This window comes from Hyperolius riggenbachi, chromosome 1 (assembly GCF_040937935.1).
Source record: "Hyperolius riggenbachi isolate aHypRig1 chromosome 1, aHypRig1.pri, whole genome shotgun sequence".
Classification (NCBI taxonomy): domain Eukaryota; kingdom Metazoa; phylum Chordata; class Amphibia; order Anura; family Hyperoliidae; genus Hyperolius; species Hyperolius riggenbachi.
Genome location: NC_090646.1, coordinates 135004490 through 135025490, shown reverse-complemented (window position 1 = coordinate 135025490; position 21001 = coordinate 135004490). Strand labels below are relative to the sequence as shown.

Sequence of the window (21001 nt, the reverse complement as noted above, 5' to 3'; positions counted from 1 at the left end):
AGGCTGGAACTTCTCTTGCCTTTGCCTCAGCCCAGCCCTGTGCCTAACACTAACCTCCCATCTCCTCTGCCTACCACTAACCTTCCCCTATAGGATGCCCATTTTGACTGCAAAATATGCCACTAGTACAGTGGCCTGACCTGTGGTGTTGTGATGGCCCAGATGTGCAATACCTGTACCCAGCTGATGGTCCCCAAAACTTTTATGTGAAGTAAACAGATGGGAGTGCCATATTTGACAGTGATCCAGAGAACAGAATTAAACATTCTTATCAACACAGCAACAGTGTCAGGAATCGGATACAGAGCTGGGTACAAGTGGTGGGTGTGACACCACATTATAGCCATTGTGTCCCTTATAAATAGCCTGCTTAGTCTATTCTAGTCAGAAAATGCCTTGCACTGTGCAGCAGAAGCTCTTGCTCATGTCATAACACCAGATGCAGGGAGTGATCATATACTGTGCAGTAGGCCAGAGATGAGCATAGCTATCACTAAATATTCTTCAATAGACCACTGCCCTCCCATAGTCTAAATTCTACGTCACCGCCGTATAGCGTTGCCCGCTGCCGCCCTGACACACTCACCGCTGTCCGCCTGTGTTTCCCGGAAGGATATATACCAGAGCCCTTCTCACTGCTCAGCACCGCTTCCAGTCACCTGACAGGACTACATCTCCCAGAAAACCCTTGCGAAGTAGGAAGGGAGGAACTTCAAATCGCGCTAGCTTTATTCATAATCTTTAATTCTGTATGTCAAGCATGTAGTTCAGGTAAGCCTGTCCATATTGAAGTCTTGGTGTTGGCCGAAATGTACTTCATGAGGCTTTTACTTTTATATGTACAGTAGAATCCCTTATAGTAAACTCCAAGGGAACGGGCAAAGAAGTTTACTATATCAGACGTTTACTATATCAGAATCAGAAATGGTCATACTCAAGCACATAAAGTATACCATGGTACTGGCTCCTAATTCAGTCAATAATTGGGAGGCATTTTTATTCATTTCAATGCTTCAGCAAGAAAACACATATAGTATCTAAGCTAGATGCACAGTTCTCAATATGTAGGGATTTGCATGAAATAATCACGCAACAGCTTGTACAGGAAGCATAGGTCTCAATATTGCAGGTACAGTACTGATAGTCTGCTCCTCTGTCCACATTTCTGTGCAGCCTGGATGATACTGTGGCACTGCAGCCATGCACAAGCAAGTCACACATTATCTCTCAGTAATCAGGCAGCAGCATACACAGGAAGTTTAGGTATAAAAGGGTGATCCAATATCTAAGGCGTACGAGAGAAATGGACGCAGGATACAGCCTATTATTATTATTTTTTATTTATATAGCTCCTACATATTACGCAGTGCTTTACAAAGCACAATAAGACAACAAGGGGAACATGGATACAACCAAAAAATGTACAACAGAGTCCCAAGCAGCACAAATATTGCGACAAAAACAATAAACATTAGGAGGAGGGCCCTGCCCTTGCAAGCTTACAATCTAAAGGATAAGGGCTTATCCTGCTCCTGCACAAATTCCCATCTATGTTAAATACTATTCCCCCTCCAGGCCGCCATGGATGGTGGGGAATGAAATAATTTGGCTTCCAGCAATTGCTGGAGGCCGAATTACAGTGTTTTATAAGTAACTTCAGCTCTGTCTTCGGACGGCGCTAAAGTTACTCACTGCTGCGCCCAAGTCTGCGCTGGAATGAAAGTGTTTATATCTAAGCTTATGGATCAGGAAAGCAGGAGATATCAACCTGGGCCCATCTCTTCAGTATTAAGGATACATTCTGCCAACAGTTGTAAGCAGAGGATACCTCGTGTAATTGAGGGACTTTGACTAAGGCCACGTTCACAGTGGCTGTTATGTTGTGTTCCTTGTGACAGCAGGAATGCAACAGATCAGGAAAGTGATGCCACACGTTACCTACACATTGCATCGTAATACAATGAAGCATGAAGTCAGTGAAAAGCATGCTTCACTGTACCTGCTAATGCGTGTGTTTTTATACTGCAATGTACCCACTACACTGTGAACATCACTATAAGTGGTGCATTGCCACGAGGCACGCTGCGTTACAAGCCGTTATGATGCACTGCAACACACCACTGGGTATGTGGCCTCTATCACAATTTATGCTGCATTTTCAAAGTGGTGTTTTAAAAAAACGTTAAAAAAGTTGTACTTCAAATTGTATTTTGTTGGTTCAATACCCCCCATAAACTGCATAGGTTTTCCCCACAGGATTCAGATGGTTGCTGGAGGGATTGTGGGGAGGTGGGTACTATTACTCACCTATATTGGCACTGTGTTACGATACAAGAGTTATGGGTCCAGGTTCAGAGACTGATTAAACAGTTTATACGGAAGAATGTTCCCTTGGGTTTACGTTCTAGGTAGACCCTCGAACGGTTTGTGAAAATATACTCAGAAAATGTTGAATCACATATTAACCACGAATCGGGTGGTAATTGCTTCTAATTGGAGGAACAGGGTATGCCCCTCATTGACTGAGGTCATTAGAAGGATCAGATATGTAAGGACTATGGAGTATTTGACCGCTGTAACTCATGAACAAACCAAGAGATTCTCTAAGGACTTGGACTTCTGAGATCTTAATTATGAGCATTCATTGACAGAGAATGATGCTTAGATATTGAGTCTTGCTATTGGTCCTGGGTTGAGGGGGGGGGGGGGGGATTTAGGTTGATATTTATGTTGGAAGGGGTGCTAGGGGGAGGGGTAATAGATAACATTTTTATTTTTTTGTATTGTACTTTTAATTATGTGTTTTGACCACTGTTCATATATTTTTTTTGGTTTGACTTTATTGTGGGTTGGTTCAATAGTAACCATTATTTCTGTTTCCCATGTCAGTGGTTCTGTTGTCTTAGGGCTCGTTTCCACCATAGCGAATCCGCATGCGGCGCCGACATGCGGATTCGCTTGGTACATTGAAGTGGCCGGGGCTGTTTCCATATGTGCGGCGTGCGGGAGCGATTTGTCGGCGGGCCAAATCTGCACGACGGGACCCACAGAATTCGCCTGCGTCGGGAATCCATGCGAATCGCCGCTAATGTATTTAATAGGAAAAACGCATGCGTTTTTTACATGCGTTTTTACCCGCGATTCGCGTGCGATTTCGCACCTTTTTCAATGTTATTTTGCCCTGGCAGAGTCATGGTTAATTTCGCATGGCACCCTGCCATGCGAAATCGCGGGTAAAAACGCATGCGGAAACGCATCCGCATGCGTTTTTACAAGCGTCGGGATGCCGGCGAAATCGCGTCGCAACAGTGGAAACGGGCCCTTAGGCAGTATATATTATTGTCGTATTGCATTTATGATCTTGTCTGGAATATTGTGACCTCCCATTGCTTTGTATTTTCCTGATCTTTCAGAGGATTGTGTTGTAAAAAACAAAACAAAAAAAAACTTTTTCAATAAAAATTGAGTTACAAGAAAAAAAAAAAGTTTTACTGTCCCATTTTTGTGACTGGATAATCTTTTGTGAAAGGACTATGCAGACTACTATACTGCAGTAATGGTAGTGTAGTAAAAGTGTGCCTAAAATAACTTAAAATGAGGCCCGATCAATAATACATTATGTTTGCATTATTTATTTTATATCCCTTAAGGCCACAGGCCATACAATTAAAAGATCCAATTTTACACCAATTCGATAAATACGATAATTTCTCCCCAAAAACTCGAAAGCTTTTATTGTTTTTGATCGAGAAATCCATCGAATTTCCCCTTTTTTTTCCAATTTTTTTTAAGATTGGACATGTTGGAAAATTCAGACCAATTTTATCAAGAATTGTATGCTGTGTGATGGATTGTGAAATTGTATTCAACCAAAAAAAAATGTGTGTAACTATTCAGTACATGCTAAACTTTATTTGCTAATTTTTTTTCTCGTGATTTTTCTAACCAACCAATTTTTTCAGAGTTTACAATCTTTTATTTTATTATTATGGAGGATGCCATTACAAACCACCCCGTGAGAATACCTTATAGATAACAATCCTCTGGTCATGTTTGCAAAGCACGCTGGGATCCTTCATAAGAAAGCCCAGCAGAGCCTTTATGTCTGGAGGATAACTATGTAGAGCAAAGGCAGTCAGAACTGTCTACTCTGTGGTAGCAAAGAGGAGGCCTATTCTCCTCCTGTGTGAATCAGTCTGCTGTGTGTGTCTCTGTCATTTACATATCCTTGTTCTCCAAGTCTGACAATATATCTCTCTCTTTGTATTCAGTATATATATTTGGTCAATCACATGGCATCTACATGTGGCAAAGACAAGTTGCTGAAGTTCGAACAGAACACAAGAATGAGGAAGAAATGGGAGACTTTGAGCGTGGCATGGCTGTTGTGCTAGAAGTGAGTATTTCACATTCAGAAACTGCTGATCTGCTGGGATTTTCATGTACATCCATTTCTGGGGTTAAAATGGAATGGTTCAAAAAAGAGACACTACTCAATGAGTGGCAGTTGTGTGCACAAAATACTTGTTAACCCTTTCCAATCCAATGTCTGACTTGTTCATTGTTAAGGAACAATGAGTCACTGCCACAGGCCACTCCACCATCAGATTCAATCCAGCATGGCCTCAGGCTCTTCTGTTACCAGGTATAGCCCCCCTTGTGGAGGTGACCTGATCCTCATCCCCTGACTTGTGTCACACATGGTCACTCTAGCCAATATTTTACTTTTTGCTTTGCACAGAAATGTGATATTTTCTGTCAGATTTTATTGCAGTCTGTGCCCCTACCTGACCTGAGAATCATCCCTCACTTTCCATCACCAGCAGAATGACAGGGAATGATGTAATCTCTCCAATAGTGACATAGAAAGCATAAAAACCTGAAATTCCAAATTATGACAAAATTAATTACAATGTTTCCAAAAATTTGGCTGGTCACTAGTCCTGATTACTACAGTGGCTTGCAAAAGTATTCGGCCCCCTTGAAGTTTTCCACATTTTGTCATATTACTGCCACAAACATGAATCAATTTCATTGGAATTCCATGTGAAAGACCAATACAAAGTGGTGTACACGTGAGAAGTGGAACAAAAAATCATACATGATTCCAAACATTTTTTACAAATAAATAACTGCAAAGTGGGGTGTGCATAATTATTCAGCCCCCTTTGGTCTGAGTGCAGTCAGTTGCCCATAGACCTTGCCTGATGAGTGCTAATGACTAAATAGAGTGCACCTGTGTGTAATCTAATGTCAGTACAAATACAGCTGCTCTGTGATGGTCTCAGAGGTTGTCTAAGAGAATATTGGGAGCAACAACACCATGAAGTCCAAAGAACACACCACACAGGTCAGGGATAAAGTTATTGAGAAATTTAAAGCAAGCTTAGGCTACAAAAAGATTTCCAAAGCCTTGAACATCCCACGGAGCACTGTTCAAACGATCATTCAGAAATGGAAGGAGTATGGTACAACTGTAAACCTACCAAGACAAGGCCGACCACCTAAGCTCACAGGCCGAACAAGGAGAGCGCTGATCAGAAATGCAGTCAAGAGGCCCGTGGTGACTCTGGACGAGCTGCAGAGATCTACAGCTCAGGTGTGGGAATCTGTCCATAGGTCAACTATTAGTCATGCACTGCACAAAGTTGGCCTATATGGAAGAGTGGCAAGAAGAAAGCCATTGTTAACAGAAAAGCATAAGAAGTCCCGTTTGCAGTTTGCCACAAGCCATGTGGGGGACACAGCAAATGTGGAAGGTGCTCTGGTCAGATGAGACCAAAATAGAACTTTTTGGCCAAAATGCAAAACGCTTGTGTGGCAGAAAACTAACACTGCACATCACTCAGAATGCACCATCTCTGCTGTCAAATATGGTGGTGGCAGCATCATGCTCTCCCCCAGAGAAGGACAGGGAAGCTGGTCAGAGATGATGGGAAGATGGATGGAGCCAAATACAGGGCAATCTTGGAAGAAAACCTCTTGGAGTCTGCAAAAGACTTGAGACTGGGGTGGAGGTTCACCTTCCAGCAGGACAATGACCCTAAACATAAAGCCAAGGCAACAATGGAATGGTTTATAACAAAACATATTCATGTGTTAGAATGGCCCAGTCAAAGTTCAGATCTAAATCCAATCGAGAATCTTTGGCAAGATCTGAAAACTGCTGTTCACAAACGCTGTCCATCTAATCTGACTGAGCTGGAGCTGTTTTGCAAAGAAGAATGGGCAAAGATTTCAGTCTCTAGATGTGCAAAGCTGGTAGAGACATACCCTAAAACAGTGTTTCCCAAACGCGGCTGTTTGTGTGACCTAGTGGCAGGCTATGGGGGGGGGGGGGGCTGGGGTGCGGCTGCATAGCTAGCATAGTTGCCCCAGTATAGGGAGTTAAGTTGCCCCAGTATGGCTAGTATAGTTACCCCAGTATAGTGCCCCAGTATAGCTAGTATAGTGCCCCAGTATAGCTAGTATAGTGCCCAGTATAGGTAGGTAGTGCCCAGTATAGCTAGTATAGTGCCCAGATAGCTAGCATGGTGCCCAGTATAGCTAGCATGGTGCCCAGTATAGCTAGCATGGTGCCCAGTATAGCTAGCATAGTGCCCAGTATAGGTAGGTAGTGCCCAGTATAGCTAGTATAGTGCCCAGTATAGGTAGGTAGTGCCCCAGTATAGTGCCCAGTATAGCTAGTATAGTGCCCAATATAGCTTACTAGTATGGGTAGGTGTACCCCCCCCCCCCCCCCCCCATCGCGGCCACCGCTCCTGTTACCTTATCATGAGTGGGCGGCCGCTTGTCCGATTAGATTCCCCCGTAGTAGCCGCTCTCCTCTGTGGCATCTCCTAGTACAGCAGCGTGCGCTCGGCGGCTGCTGTGATGAGCAGGAAGTGGTACAGCGGATTCCTGTAGCGGCGATATGCATCGCCGTCCATGGGAACCGCTGTGCCGATTCCTGGTCATTACAGCAGCCGCCAAGCGCGCTACTGTAATAGGAGATGCCACAGAGGAGAGCGGCTACTACGGGGGAATCTAATCGGACAAGCGGCCGCCCGCTTATAATAAGGTGACAGGAGCGGCGGCCACGGGGAGAGGAGGAGCGAGAGGCCAGACCTGTACGGCACACCAGGCAACATCCCGTGGCACACTAGTGTGCCGCGGAACAGCGGTTGAAAAACGCTGCCCTAAAAGACTGGCAGCTGTAATTGCAGCAAAAGGAGGTTCCACAAAGTGTTGACTTTGCAGTTATTGATTTGTAAAAAATGTTTGGAATGATGTATGATTTTCGTTCCACTTCTCACATGTACACCACTTTGTATTGGTCTTTCACGTGGAATTCCAATAAAATTGATTCATGTTTGTGGCAGTAATGTGACAAAATGTGGAAAACTTCAAGATGGCCGAATACTTTTGCAAGCCACTGTATATAGGTATCGCTCCCATCTGCAGTGCAGCCCCTAATTCCTGCAGGAAACCAGCAATGTCTGGGATTCTGAAGATGAATGGGCGACAGGACAGGTAATGTATAACTGCCCACACATGGGGCACATTTGTACATTAAGGAGAATAGCTCCAGGGGTTTTAATGCGTTCGTCACTCTTCCCGATATTGCTCATCCGCTACTGACATGCACTAGATTGACCACAACGGGCCAACATCATGCAGCATGTCTGAACGATACATGCGACTAATTTCACCACAAAATTGGTCATATCGTTGATCAGGCATGCTCTTTGCTGCACCAATTTCCATACAATTCAATAATAATTATCAAATTGGATGGTCAATCGCCCGCCAAGTTGAGAGCTGTATGGCCACCTTTACACCTTGCAGGGCTGTGATCCTCACACATTTCTAGCAGTCCTCTAACAGGTGAAGCATGGCTGGAATTACATCTCCACCGCCTATAGGCACGGGAGACCTGGGCCCCATAATATGCTATTCACTTTTTCTCCTGAGTTTTCTCGCAGGAAATAAGTTTTCATCTTCTATTTAAAATTATTTAAATATTTATTTAAAACTTTTCAGCACTTTTGAAAATGTACTAAAAAGTAGGTGAAAAAGTAATAACTAAATTATTTTGATTATTTTCTTGCTTTCTAGTGGTTTAAAAAGCATTTTATTGACAGGAGAAAACTAAGGAGAAAAACATAATTGCATATGGTCCTGGAGCCTTAAACCATGCCTTAAAGAGAACCTGAGATGAACCTTAGATAAGAAAACACACAGGGCTGGTGCACACCAGAGCGGTTCTGGAGCGTTTTTAAAAACGCTAGCGGTTTGAAAACTGCTTGGGTAATGTATTTCAATGGACTGGTGCACACCAGAGTGGATTAGTTTTTCCCCCAAATGTAAACTCGGGGGCTGCAGCATTTTTTAGATTTCTTAACCTCCTGAGCGATAATCCCGAGCTGAGCTCGGGGTATATCGCGCAGGAGGATTTCTCAGGCCCTGGTGGGCCGATTTGCATAATTTTTTTTTTGTTACACGCAGCTAGCACTTTGCTAGCTGCATGTAACTTCCGATCGCCGCCGATCCGCCGCTACCCGCCGTGCCGCGCAGCCCCCTTCCCCCTCCCCGACCCCTTGCGCAGCCAGGCCAATCAGTGCCAGGCAGCGCTGAGGCGTGGATCGGGACTCCCTCTGACGTCACGACGTCCATGACGTTGGTGACGTCATCCCGCCCCGTCGCCATGGCGACCGGGGAAGCCCAGCAGGAAATCCCGTTCTGAACGGGATTTCCTGCTTACTCTGATCGCCGAAGGCGATCGGAGTGGGTGGGGGGATGCCGCTGCGCTGCGGCTATCATGTAGCGAGCCCTGGGCTCGCTACATGATTTAAAAAATAAAAAATTTTAAAAAATAGTGCTGTGCCACCTCCTGGGCGATATAATTGTATCGCCCAGAGGGTTAAAGGGGCACTATAGAGAAACATTGTAAAATTTAAAATATGTGCAAACATATACAAATAAGAAGTACATTTTTTTCCAGAGTAAAATGAGCCATAAATTACTTTTCTCCTATGTTGCTGTCACAGTAAGTAGTAGAAATCTGACAGAAGCGGCAGGTTTTGGACTAGTCCATCTCTTCATGGGGATTCTCAGGGATTTATTTATTTGCAAAAGCACTTAGTGAATGGCAGTTTCTCTATCCAACTGCCAAAAAACTGTGTAGCGAGCAGGGAAGCTGGCCAGCACTATTGTATAAATCCTTTTTAGGGAATATCTTTATAAAGAATAAAAGCTATGAGTAAGAACCGTTCGGTTCGAAACATGTCAGCTATATGATGTGTGGCTTGGTGTGGATACGTCCATAATAAAGGAACTTGATGCAAGGGATATCGTGCGGACACCCTTTCTTTACCTCTACTTTGTTGGATTGGCCTGTCCTGGTTCCGGCACTGTCCCAGGGAGGTGTGAGCGGTTTTCTGGTGACTTCTAAAGAATAAAAGCCTTGCTGAGAATCCCCTATGAAGAGATGGGCTAGTCCAAAACCTGTCACTTCTATCAGATTTCTACTACCTACTGTAAGTGACAGGAACATTGGAGAAAAGTAATCTATGGCTCATTTTACTCTAGAAAAAAACATACTTCTTATTTGTTTGACTGCATATATTTAAAATGTTAACATTTTTCGCCATAGTGCCCCTTTAAGGCGTTTCTGCCTCAATGTTAAAGTATAGGAAAGTGGAAAACAGCTCTGAAAAACGCCAGATCAGAGCGGTTTTCCAGGCATTTTTTGTTACAGAAGCTGTTCAGTAACAGCTTTACTGTAACAATATATGAAATCTGCTACACCAAACACTCCAAAAAACACTAGGCATGTTTAGAAAATCTCTCTAAACATGCCTAGAATCGCTCTGAAATCTGCTTCAAAAACCTCTAGCGTTTTGCAGATCTGCTACAGGTTTGTGGTGTGCACTGGGCCTTACTTACCAAAGAATGCTGTAGAGGCTTCCTGCATCCTCCTCACCGCTGCAGCCACTTGGTGGGTCCATCCAGGCCGCAATCCTTCATGCATGCACTTCTGTCCACTTTTCAGCATCAGTAAGGCCTCGTTTCCATAGGTGCGCTTGCAGCTGTGCCTATGGAAACACGATCGCAGGGACATCAGAGAGTGCATAGACTGCACTCTCTGATGTTTCCATATACAGGGGTTGGACAAAATAATGGAAACACCTGACATTTTAGCATCATAATCTTTAACCCTCCTGGCGGTCTATTAAAAACCGCCAGGGGGCAGCGCTGCCGTTTTTTTGCTTTTTTCTTTTAAATCATACATGATAGCCGCTGCTCAGCGGCATCCCCCCAGCCCCTCCAATCGCCTCCGGCGATAGGCGATCGGTGTGCTGATGTAGCTAGCAAAGTGCTAGCTGCATTCAGCAAAAAAAAAATTATGCAGATCGGCCCAGCAGGGCCTGAGAAAACCTCCTGCGCGGCTTACTTACCGCCAGGAAGGTTAAACATGTTAAATGTTTTTTTGTTTATTATTTTTGTTATTTGATATGTTTCATTAAAATAATTGTTTTTTACAGATACTTAAACCAAAGTTGGTTATAATTTATAAAAATCGCAGATCTCTCAGACTTTCAAAGAGGCCAAATTGTTGGTGCTTGTATGTCAGGCGCTACTGTAACAGAAACTGCCCAAATGCTTGGCATTTCAAGAGGTACAGTCTCAAAAGTAATGTCTGCCTTTGAAAGAGAAGGAAAAACTTCCTCAGCAAAGTACAGTTCTGGCCAAAAGTCAAAGTTGTCTGAGAGAGACCGTCAAACTCTAAATCGAATTGTTAGAAAAGCTTGCAAGACCACAGCTCCTAAAATCACTGTAGAACTGAATGAACACCTACCGAACCCAGTTTCCACAAAAACTGTTCGTCAGGAGCGGCACAAATCTGGATTCCATGAAAGAACTGCAATTAAAAAACCTCTGCTCTCAAAGACAAATGTTTCAAAGCATTTAGAGTGGTGTAGAAACCACCAGAATTGGTCCCTCGAGCAGTGGAAAAATGTAATTTTCTCTGACGAATCGTTTACCTTATTTCCAACCTCCGGCCGAGTGTACATTTGGAGTCAGCCGAAAGAAGCATTTCATCCAGACTGCCATCTCCCAACCGTAAAACATGGCGGGTTCTGCGATGATCTGGGGTGCTATTTCTTGGAAATCCGCCGGGCCAATTATTTCCCTTCATGGAAGAATTAACAGTTGAGACTATTTAGGAATGGTTCAAGAACTGTTTCCGGAGGGGAATGCCATCTTTCAAGATGATAATGCTCCAATCCATACAGCTAGAATTGTTAAAGAATGGCACGAGGAATGTTCTAATGAAGTTGAGCATCTCATCTGGCCACCACAATCCCCAGACCTCAACATTATTGAGCATTTATGGTCATTATTAGAGATATAAAGTAAGAAGTCGATTTCCACTGCCATCGTCTCTAAAAGAACTGGAGGGTGTTTTAACTGAAGAATGGGCTAAAATTCCTTTGGAAATGATTCACAATTTGTATGAATCAATACCTCGGAGAATTAAGGCTGTAATTGCCGCAAAAGGTGTAATTATACCATATTAAAATATATTTTGTTGATTATCAAGGTGTTTCCATTATTTTGTCGAACCCCTGTATGTGCTGTGATTCACCACTGAATCGCAGCGCATGCTTGCCTGCATTTTGGAGCAATTGCACCCACGATCCCATTCATTATAATGAATAGGATCGCACACGTCGCCCCAGGGAGTCCCGCGCAACGCAAAGCCGCGCTGACACCCAGCTTCTGCGCTGCACTAATGGAAACGAGCCCATAGGGCCTGTACACACTGCTGCGCTTGCCATGCGTTTTTAAAATTGCATGCGATTTTTAAATGGCAAAGCCTTCATGAAAATAGAAAAATCACAAGTGTGTACAAGTCTTCACAATTTTCATGATTTTTCAGAAGACCTTGCGATTAAAAAACGCATGTGATTTTAAAAGCGCAGCGTAAGCGCAGCAGTGTGTACTGGCCCTAATATTGATGTGTAACTGAAAAGCGGACACAACTGCAATAGTGGGCTCAGGCCCTGAGTCCATCTAACTCTATATCCATCAGAGTAGAAGGTACGGACTACATCACCACACATGGATGATGGATAGGGTGAGATTACCCCATTATAGTTATCCGTGATACCATGTGACAGTCATTCGGCCAGCATCTCCAGGCTCATGTCCAGTGAGTATATATAGTGCGACACAACACCATATGATTACTATACGCTAGCCTGTAATGTATCACGGACAGGACTCTGATTTTACCTGATCCTGATTTGTGTTTATGATTAATACCTGTGGCTTTACTGGTGACAACAAACGGATGTTATCATGACTATCAGGATTACCATCTGTCAGACATCGATACAACCTACAATTAGTGCAAAGTCAACAAACTCATCCTAAATGTGGCAAAAACTGTTATGCTAGGTACACACAATGCAATTTTCTAACAGATTTACTGTCAGATCGATTATTTCAAAAATGTGAAATCTCATTTTGGATCGATTTTCATTTGATTTTCCATGCACTTCTATGAAAAATTGTTAGCAAAATCAACTAGAAATGAGATGGAACATGTTGGAAATAATTGTTCTGACAGTTTATCTGTCAGAAAATTGCATTGTGTGTACCTAACATTAAACTGACTGTGGATTTTAGAAGGCAATCACACTCAAGTCTTTATAAGTCTTTATCGAAAGCACTGAGGTCTCCAGGATACAAAGTGACCGATTCCTAGGCACTACCATCACCAACAATCTGAGATGGTGTGAGAACACCACCAAAACCCAAAAGAAGGCTCAGCAAAGGTTCATCCTGAGACAACTTAGAGAGTTTGGTATGAAGCTGACCAGTTTCTACACTGCTGCTATAAAATCTATCGTCTGCTCCTCCATCAGCGTCTGCTTCTCAAGAACACCTGCAAGTGATAGGCACAAACTTCAAAGAGGGATCAGTGCCGCTAACAGAATCATTGGGTCACCGCTGCCATTGCTGGACCTCCTCCACATATCAAGACTGAGGTCAAGGGCCAACAGTATAACGCATGGCACCTTGGCCTCCCAGCCTGGCAGTCGTTTCCTCAATCTCCTTCTTTCAGGCCACTGCTACAGGACAATCTTCACTAAAACCTCCAGGCCCAGGAGCACCTTCTTCACCCAAGAAGTCCTCCTCCTGAACTCAAGCTCCCCCAGCAAAACCCTTCAGACTTCCTCTTCAGCCTCCCTGAAATCCTTGCATTACTGAACTTGTGCCTTAATTTATAAATGTGTGTCTTCAATGTTCACTTTACACTGTTGTTCTTTGCACCTTGATCTATGTTGTTACTATGACCAATGCCATGTGTGTACCACAAACAATTCCAGGGTTGATACCTGTTGTACTTTGCGAATAAAGTTGATTCTGATTATACAAATGGTGTCGTCAGTGGCCATCAGAAGTTCTACACAACTGTGGAACTCTTACATCTGCATATACATGTGGACACTTGTTTTGGTAGTTCAACTGGGGACGCCCAGGCAACCCTAAGAGAAGGGGGATGTATTGCCAGGGGGTTTCTATGTATGTAGGCACTTCTTGGGTTGGTTTTTAAAATGTGTTTTTTTTTTTTTTTGCTTAGTGCTTAAAGTGTACCTGAGATCATAAAAAAAAAATGTTACAAATCTGGGGCTTCCTCCAGCCCCTTACAGGCTAATTGGTCCCTCGCCTTCTTCCCAGGCTGTCTGGATCCTCTGCTAAGTGGCCCGGTTATTTGGACAGTCGGGGCCAGTCAGCGCAGGTGCAGTCTGGCTGCATGCGCTCCCCTGTTGGCTTGGAGTGGTCTGCGTCTGTGCAATAGTACTGCACAGGTGCAGAACACTCCTGGTGATGGGAGTGCGATGGGGCATGCGCACATGGCCAGGCATGCACAGTATGCCCCAATTCACGCAGTTAACAGGGCATCTAGCAGATGATCCAGGCAGCAGAGGAAACCCCAGGTATGTATAATTTTTTATTTTTCTCCATCTCAAGTTTATTTTAAGTCATGTATATGAAGACAAAGTCTTTTGAATTATAATATGTAAGGATATCAATTGTCATTTGATCAGAGGGATTAAAGTATCTGGTTTTAAACTGTTGTTCTAAAATGATATAAAGGTTTCCTTACCCTCCTGATTACACCAAGTTTCCTTCCCCTCTCTCCCATTACAGCAGGGGCAGTTCCAGGGTTTCTTTTTTTTTTATTAAAGGATACCACAACTGACATGTGGCATAATGAGATAGACATGGGTATGTACAGTGCCTAGCACACAAATAACTAGGCTGTGTTCCTTTTTTTTCTTTCTCTGCCTGAAAGAGGTAAATATCAGGTATGTAAGTGGCTGACTCAGTCCTGACTCAGACAGGAAGTGACTACAGTGTGACCTTCACTGATAAGAAATTCCAACTATAAAACACTTTCCTAGAAGAAAATGGCTTCTGAGAGCAAGAAAGAGATAAAAAAGGGGAAAATTCTTATCAGTGAGGGTCACAATGTAGTCACTTCCTGTCTGAGTTAGGACTGAGTCAGCCACTTACATACCTGATATTTACCTCTTTCAGGCAGAAAAAGAAAAAAAGGAACACAGCATAGTTATTTGTGTGCTAGGCACTGTACATACCCATGTCTAACTCATTATGCCACATGTCAGTTGTGGTATCCTTTAAGGCCGGGTTCACTCCAGCAACCAGCATTGTAGTTGCCACAAATTAGGCTTTTTGGGGGTGATATTGGATTTTCAGTTACCGTACCTTCCTGTATATGCATTTTAAAGTGAACCAGAGATGAAGCACCCTCATGTATTTTACCATATATATCAGAGGGAACATTAGAGAAAACACCTACCCTGCTCTCTGTTTTATTGTAACGAAAAATCCGCATCGCCGGATAGGATTGCGGAAATATGGTCGCATCCAGTCCGGCAAGCGGACCTTCCAACGCGGGATACGGAAATTCGTCCGCATTCACTGCGCAAACCCGTCCGAGCACTCTGCTCCAAACTCACCAGCATGCTGCTCACCAGGGCTCTGCCATCTTGCCTCTAGGGGGGGTGCGCGCACGACAGACACGCCTTTATACTCTTAGAAAGCGTGTCAGCTGACCTGGAGGTCAGCTGACATTTTAGCCTGCTCTGATTGGTTGCTGCCTGGGGTGGAGACTTCTCTCCCAGGCAGTATATAAGGAAGTGCTTTTCAGTCACACTTCGTCTGTGTTTGCGATACCCTGTGTCAGCACTCAGACCTAGTCAGCCTTGTCTTTGATATTGTGTTATATATTGGTTTATCGCCAATATATACACATATTATACTGCTTGATTTATCGTGTATGATTCTGTGCCTGTCTTGACTACTCTTCTGCTTCCTGATTCTGTACTTCGCCAGCCCATTGCGTTATCGACTATTGGCTTGGTTTCCGACTATTCTCTTGTCTCACGTTTCTGTACTGCTGCCGTCTGATCTGTTGCCGAACCTCATTTTGTCTGACCTTTCTCCATTCAGTGGAACGTCTCCCACTGTAGGGTTCTATTAGAGGCTTGCCTCTTTGAGACGACCGCCACTAGCAAACCCTTGCTGCTAGAGGCCGAGAATCCTACACTCCGTCCTTTGGAGGATCTCACACACGGGGTTCCCATTCAGAGTTAACCACACCTCTGAGGAATTACAGTGTGGTGGATATTTCCACAGACTTGAATTTACGCTGTGTATTATTATTGTTGTCTGCTGTTCCAGCTTGCTGGAGGTTGTATCTCTGTGCCCTATAGAGATACTCTATTGTACCAAGCACCCTCTTGCATACGATTGTATCGTGTCACGCTATACTTGCATTATTGGTGATTCTGCAGATCACCATATAATCAGGTATAGCATCTGTATTATTGGTGAAACTGCAGATCACCAATAATCAGAATATCTGTGCTTGCTGACACCAATCGTTACATAAACACAGACCAGAAAGAAGTAAGATGGAGGAGGTGGTTAATCAGCTTCAGACCGTAAGGGCAGAGTTAGAACAGCTGAAGCTTACTGTGGCTACTCAGCATGCTCAGATTACTCAGCTGAGGGAGACTGTCCAGAGGCTGCAACCACCACTTAACGTTCTGCCTCCCCCGGCTCCTAGTGAGCCAAAAATGAACATCCCTGAAAAATTTTCAGGCGCTAGGTCAGACTTCCAGAATTTTCGCCACAGAGTTTTGTCTTATTTTCAGATGAAACCTGTGTCCTCGGGATCTGAGGCTCAGAAGGTCACCTTAAAGAGAACCCGAGGTGTGTTTAAAGAATGTTATCTGCATACAGAGGCTGGATCTGCCTATACAGCCCAGCCTCTGTTGCTATCCCAAACCCCACTAAGGTCCCCCTGCACTCTGCAATCCCTCATAAATCACAGCCATGCTGTGAGGCTGTATTTACATCTGTAGTGTCAGTCTCAGCTGCTTCCCCGCCTCCTGCATAGCTCCGGTCCCTGCCCACGTCCCTTCCCTCCAATCAGCAGGGAGGGAAGGGATGCAGGCGGGGACTGGAGTTCTGCAGGAGGCGGGGAGAGCAGCAGACTGACACTATAGAGATAAACACAGCCAGCTCTGACAAGCTGTTTGTCAGCAGCGTGGCTGTGATGTATGAGGGATTGCAGAGTGCAAGGGGATCTTAGGGGGGTTTGGGATAGCAACAGAGGCTGGGCTGTATAGGCAGATCCAGCCGCTGTATGCAGATAATATTCTTCAAACCCACCTCGGGTTCTCTTTAACCACTTAAGGACTGCAGTCATAAAACCCCTTAAGGACCAGAGCCTTTTTTTCCATTTAGACCACTGCAGCTTTCACGGTTTATTGCTCGGTCATACAACCTACCACCTAAATGAATTTTACCTCCTTTTCTTGTCACTAATACAGCTTTCTTTTGGTGCTATTTGATTGCTGCTGTGATTTTTACTTTTTATTATATTCATCAAAAAAGACATGAATTTTGTCCAAAAAATGACTTTTTTAACTTTCTGTGCTGACATTTTTCAAATAAAGTAAAATTTCCTATACATTTGAGCGCGAAAGTTATTCTGCTACATGTCTTTGATAAAAAAAAAAACATTCAGTGTATATTTATTGGATTGGGTAAAAGTTATAGCGTTTACAACCTATGGTGCAAAAAGTGAATTTTCCCATTTTAAAGCATCTCTGCCTTTTCTAACCACCTGTCATGTTTCATGCGACATTTGGTTTCAAGACTACTCCTCACGGTTTAGTGCCCCTAAAATCCCAGGGCAGTATAGGAACCCCTCAAGTGACCCCATTTTAGAAAGAAGACACCCCAAGGTATTCCGTTAGGAGTATGGTGAGTTCATAGAAGATCTTATTTTTTGTCACAAGTTAGCGGAAAATGACACTTTGTGAAAAAAAGAATTAAAATCAATTTCCGCTAACTTGTGACAAAAAAATAAAATCTTCTATGAACTCACCATACTCCTAACGGAATACCTTGGGGTGTCTTCTTTCTAAAATGGGGTCACTTGTGGGGTGGGAGAAATATATCTAAATGGACAATTGTGTGTAAAAAAATTAAAAAATTGTGATTTACAGAGATATTTCTCCCACCCAGCATGGGTATGTGTAAAAATACACCCCAAAACACATTATACTACTTCTCCTGAGTACGGCGATACCACATGTGTGGCACTTTTTGGCACCCTAACTGCGCTAAGGGGCCCAAAGTCCAATGAGTACCTTTAGGATTTCACAGGTCATTTTGCGACATTTGGTTTCAAGACTACTCCTCACGGTTTAGGGCCCCTAAAAAGCCAGGGCAGTATAGGAACCCCACAAGTGACCCCATTTTAGAAAGAAGACACCCCAAGGTATTCCGTTAGGAGTATGGTGAGTTCATAGAAGATTTTATTTTTTTGTCACAAGTTAGCGGAAAATGACACTTTGTGAAAAAAACAATTAAAATCAATTTCCGCTAACTTGTGACAAAAAAATAAAATCTTCTATGAACTCACCATACTCCTAACGGAATACCTTGGAGTGTCTTCTTTTTAAAATGGGGTCACTTGTGGGGATCCTATACTGCCCTGGCATTTTAGGGGCCCTAAACCGTGAGGAGTAGTCTTGAAACCAAATGTCGCAAAATGACCTGTGAAATCTTAAAGGTACTCATTGGACTTTGGGCCCCTTAGCGCAGTTAGGGTGCAAAAAAGTGCCACACATGAGGTGTCGCTGTACTCAGGAGAAGTAGTATAATTTGTTTTGCGGTGTATTTTTACACATACCCATGCTGGGTGGTAGAGATAGCTCTGTAAATGAGAATTTTTTGATTTTTTTACACATAATTGTCCACTTACAGAGCTATTTCTCCCACCCAGCATGGGTATGAGTAAAAATACACCCCAAAACACATTATACTACTTCTCCTGAGTATGGCAATACCGCATGTGTGACACTTTTTTAGCAACCTAGTTGCGCAAAGGGGCCCAAAGTCCAATAAGCACCTTTAAGCTTTGCAGGGGTGCTCACAATTTAGCACCCCCCCCCCCCCACATGCCAGGACCGTGAACAAACCCCACAAATGACCCCATTTTGGAAAGAAGACACCCCAAGGTATTCCATGAGGGGCATGGTGAGTTCATAGAAAATTTTATTTTTTGTCATAAGTGAGCGGAAAATGACATTTTGTGAAAAAAACATACAACAATTTCTGCTAACTTGTGACAAAAAATAAAATATTCTTTGAACTCACCATGCACCTCACGGAATACTTTGGGGTGTCCTCTTTCCAAAATGGCATCATTTGTGGGGTCTGTCCTGGCATTTTAGGGTCTCTGCAATCATTACATGTATGGCCAGTATTAGGAGTTTCTGCTATACTCCTTATATTGGGTATACGGGTAATGCACTCTGGGCTGAAAGGAAAAATTACAATCAATCAATCAATCTATGTGGATGAAAAAATATCTGCCAAAAAAATGTGGGGAAAAAAGAGGGGAAGGCGTCTGCCAGGACATAGGAGCTGCCACCCAAAAACGTCCACCCACTCAGCTCGTATGCCCTGGCAAAGACGATTTATCCATTCACACCGATCGATGTGGATGAACAAATCATTGCCAGAGTTCTTTTTTGATACAAAGTGCTTACCAAAGCATAGGAGCTCCAACACCACCCCTCAGCTCATATGCCTCGGCAAACGTATCTTTTTTACTGCGGAGGAGAAATCTCGTCCTGCAGCGCTGCATGCACCGACTTGTGTGTAATCTGACAGACACACAATGCTTCTGTCTGGATGCACCATCAGTGCTGCAGCTGGTTGGGCGGTCGGTCGGTCGGTCGGTCCACCTGGAAGGCTAAAGAATGGAAAAAAAGAGAGAAAAACACACACAAAAAACAAGCAAGCAGCAAAGCAATAACTTCATTAACATCAACTTTTATAAACTTTAATGAACATTTTTAACCCAAACATTAACATTGGGAACCAAACATTAACTTTTTTGCTTACCTGTTTTTTTTGTTTGTTTTTTTTTCTACCTTTACCTTTCTGAGGACAAACCTCTCGTCCCCCATGGGACAATGTGCAAATTGCAAATCGCACAGAGAGAGGTTTCTGGCAGCACTGTGTATTAGGGTCTCTGGAAACCTGATGTCTGGGTTCACACTGCATATTGGCGTATCCGGTGGGTCACGCGCACCGCATCGCCCCAAACAGACCTTCAGGGAATACCGCTAGAGTAGCATTCGATAGTAATCGCATTCGGCCTAGTAAGTAACTGCGTCGCCGTAGACTAACATGACTTCCAGGCCGACCCAAATTGCCGCAGAAGCCATGCAGTAACGTAGACATGCACTAGCGTTAAGTCAAGCACTTCCGGCGTAGGGGGGGACCGCAAAGTGTGACTTTCGCTAGGCAATTTTCTCTAACGCATCACGCCAGTGTGAAATAGCACAGAGACCCTTGTGTGCCTACTGCTATGTCTGGAGTTCCCTACTCTCTAAAAGTGTATCTGCTCATGATACCTCTGAAAACACTGCCCTAGGCATAGGCCAGGCTGGTCAGGACACATGGGACAGTAAACAGAGGTGTCACGCCTTGTTCCAGCCCTGCTGCAGACACGACAACGTTTTCTTGGGGTGCGTTGATTTGGGGCACTCGGAATGGGAAAGGCATAGTGCCTTTCATGCAGCCGGCTAACTGCATTTTGGGGTTGGGCCACGGCACCTCCTGGATACAGGAGTTCCATAACGATGTCTTCCTGGAATTTAAGGAACGCTCCAGTTCTCCCAGCCTTACTGTAGAGAACAAAGCTGTTGTAAATACCCAATTGAATTAGATAAACAGACACTTTTTTATACCAGCGTCTGGTCATTGAAGTCCACCCCTCCCATGTAAGCATTATAGTCATGGACGGCGAGGGGTTTTTCAGTGATCTCAGTTGCCCGTTGAATTTGGACTGTCGTGTCTGTGTAAATGGTGGACAGAAGGTAAACGTCCCTCTTGTCCTTCCATTTCACCGCGAGCAGGTCATCTGTACACAAGGCAGCCCTCTCCCCCCGTGCAAGCCGGGTACTAACGAGCCGTTGGGGGAAGCCCCGGCGACTAGGCCGCACGGTGCCACAGCAGCGGATCCCTTCTATCTTTAAATGCTGATAGAGGGCCACACTTGTGTAGAAGTTGTCCACATAAAGATGGTACCCCTCCTGGAACAAAGGTGACACCAAGTCCCACACAATCTTGCCACTGCTCCCCAGGTAGTCAGGGCATCCGACCGGCTCCAATTTTGAGTCTTTTCCCTCATAGACCCTAAAACCATAAGTATAGCCTGTGGCCCTTTCACAGAGCTTATACAGTTTCACCCCATACCGGGCGCGCTTGCTTGGGATGTACTGTTTGATGCCAAGGCGCCCGGTAAAATGTATGAGGGACTCGTCTAAACAGATGTGCTGTTCAGGGGTATAAGCATCTGCAAATTTTGATGACATGTGGTCTATGA

At 44.0% G+C, this 21001-nt stretch overlaps 1 protein-coding gene and 1 long non-coding RNA gene across 9 annotated transcripts in view; one reads left to right on the top strand and one right to left on the bottom strand.

Moving 5' to 3' along the window:
• The window catches only part of EXOC1 (exocyst complex component 1), an 81804-nt gene extending 81131 nt beyond the window's left edge, over window positions 1–673 (bottom strand). For all 7 annotated transcript variants that reach the window (XM_068278583.1, XM_068278585.1, XM_068278586.1 and 4 more), the window contains exon 1: window positions 587–673. The gene's annotated coding sequence lies outside the window, so the exon portion shown is untranslated. The remainder of the gene's footprint in view (window positions 1–586) is intronic.
• Window positions 612–21001, top strand: part of LOC137566407 (uncharacterized) — a 38782-nt gene continuing 18392 nt past the window's right edge. The window contains exons 1-3 of one of the 2 annotated variants that reach the window (XR_011030968.1): window positions 612–771; window positions 4272–4396; window positions 12918–13432. This is a non-coding gene — a long non-coding RNA (uncharacterized lncRNA). Of the gene's footprint in view, window positions 772–4271; window positions 4397–12917; window positions 13433–21001 lie in introns of those variants that run through there. The other variant, XR_011030969.1, reaches the window with a different exon arrangement.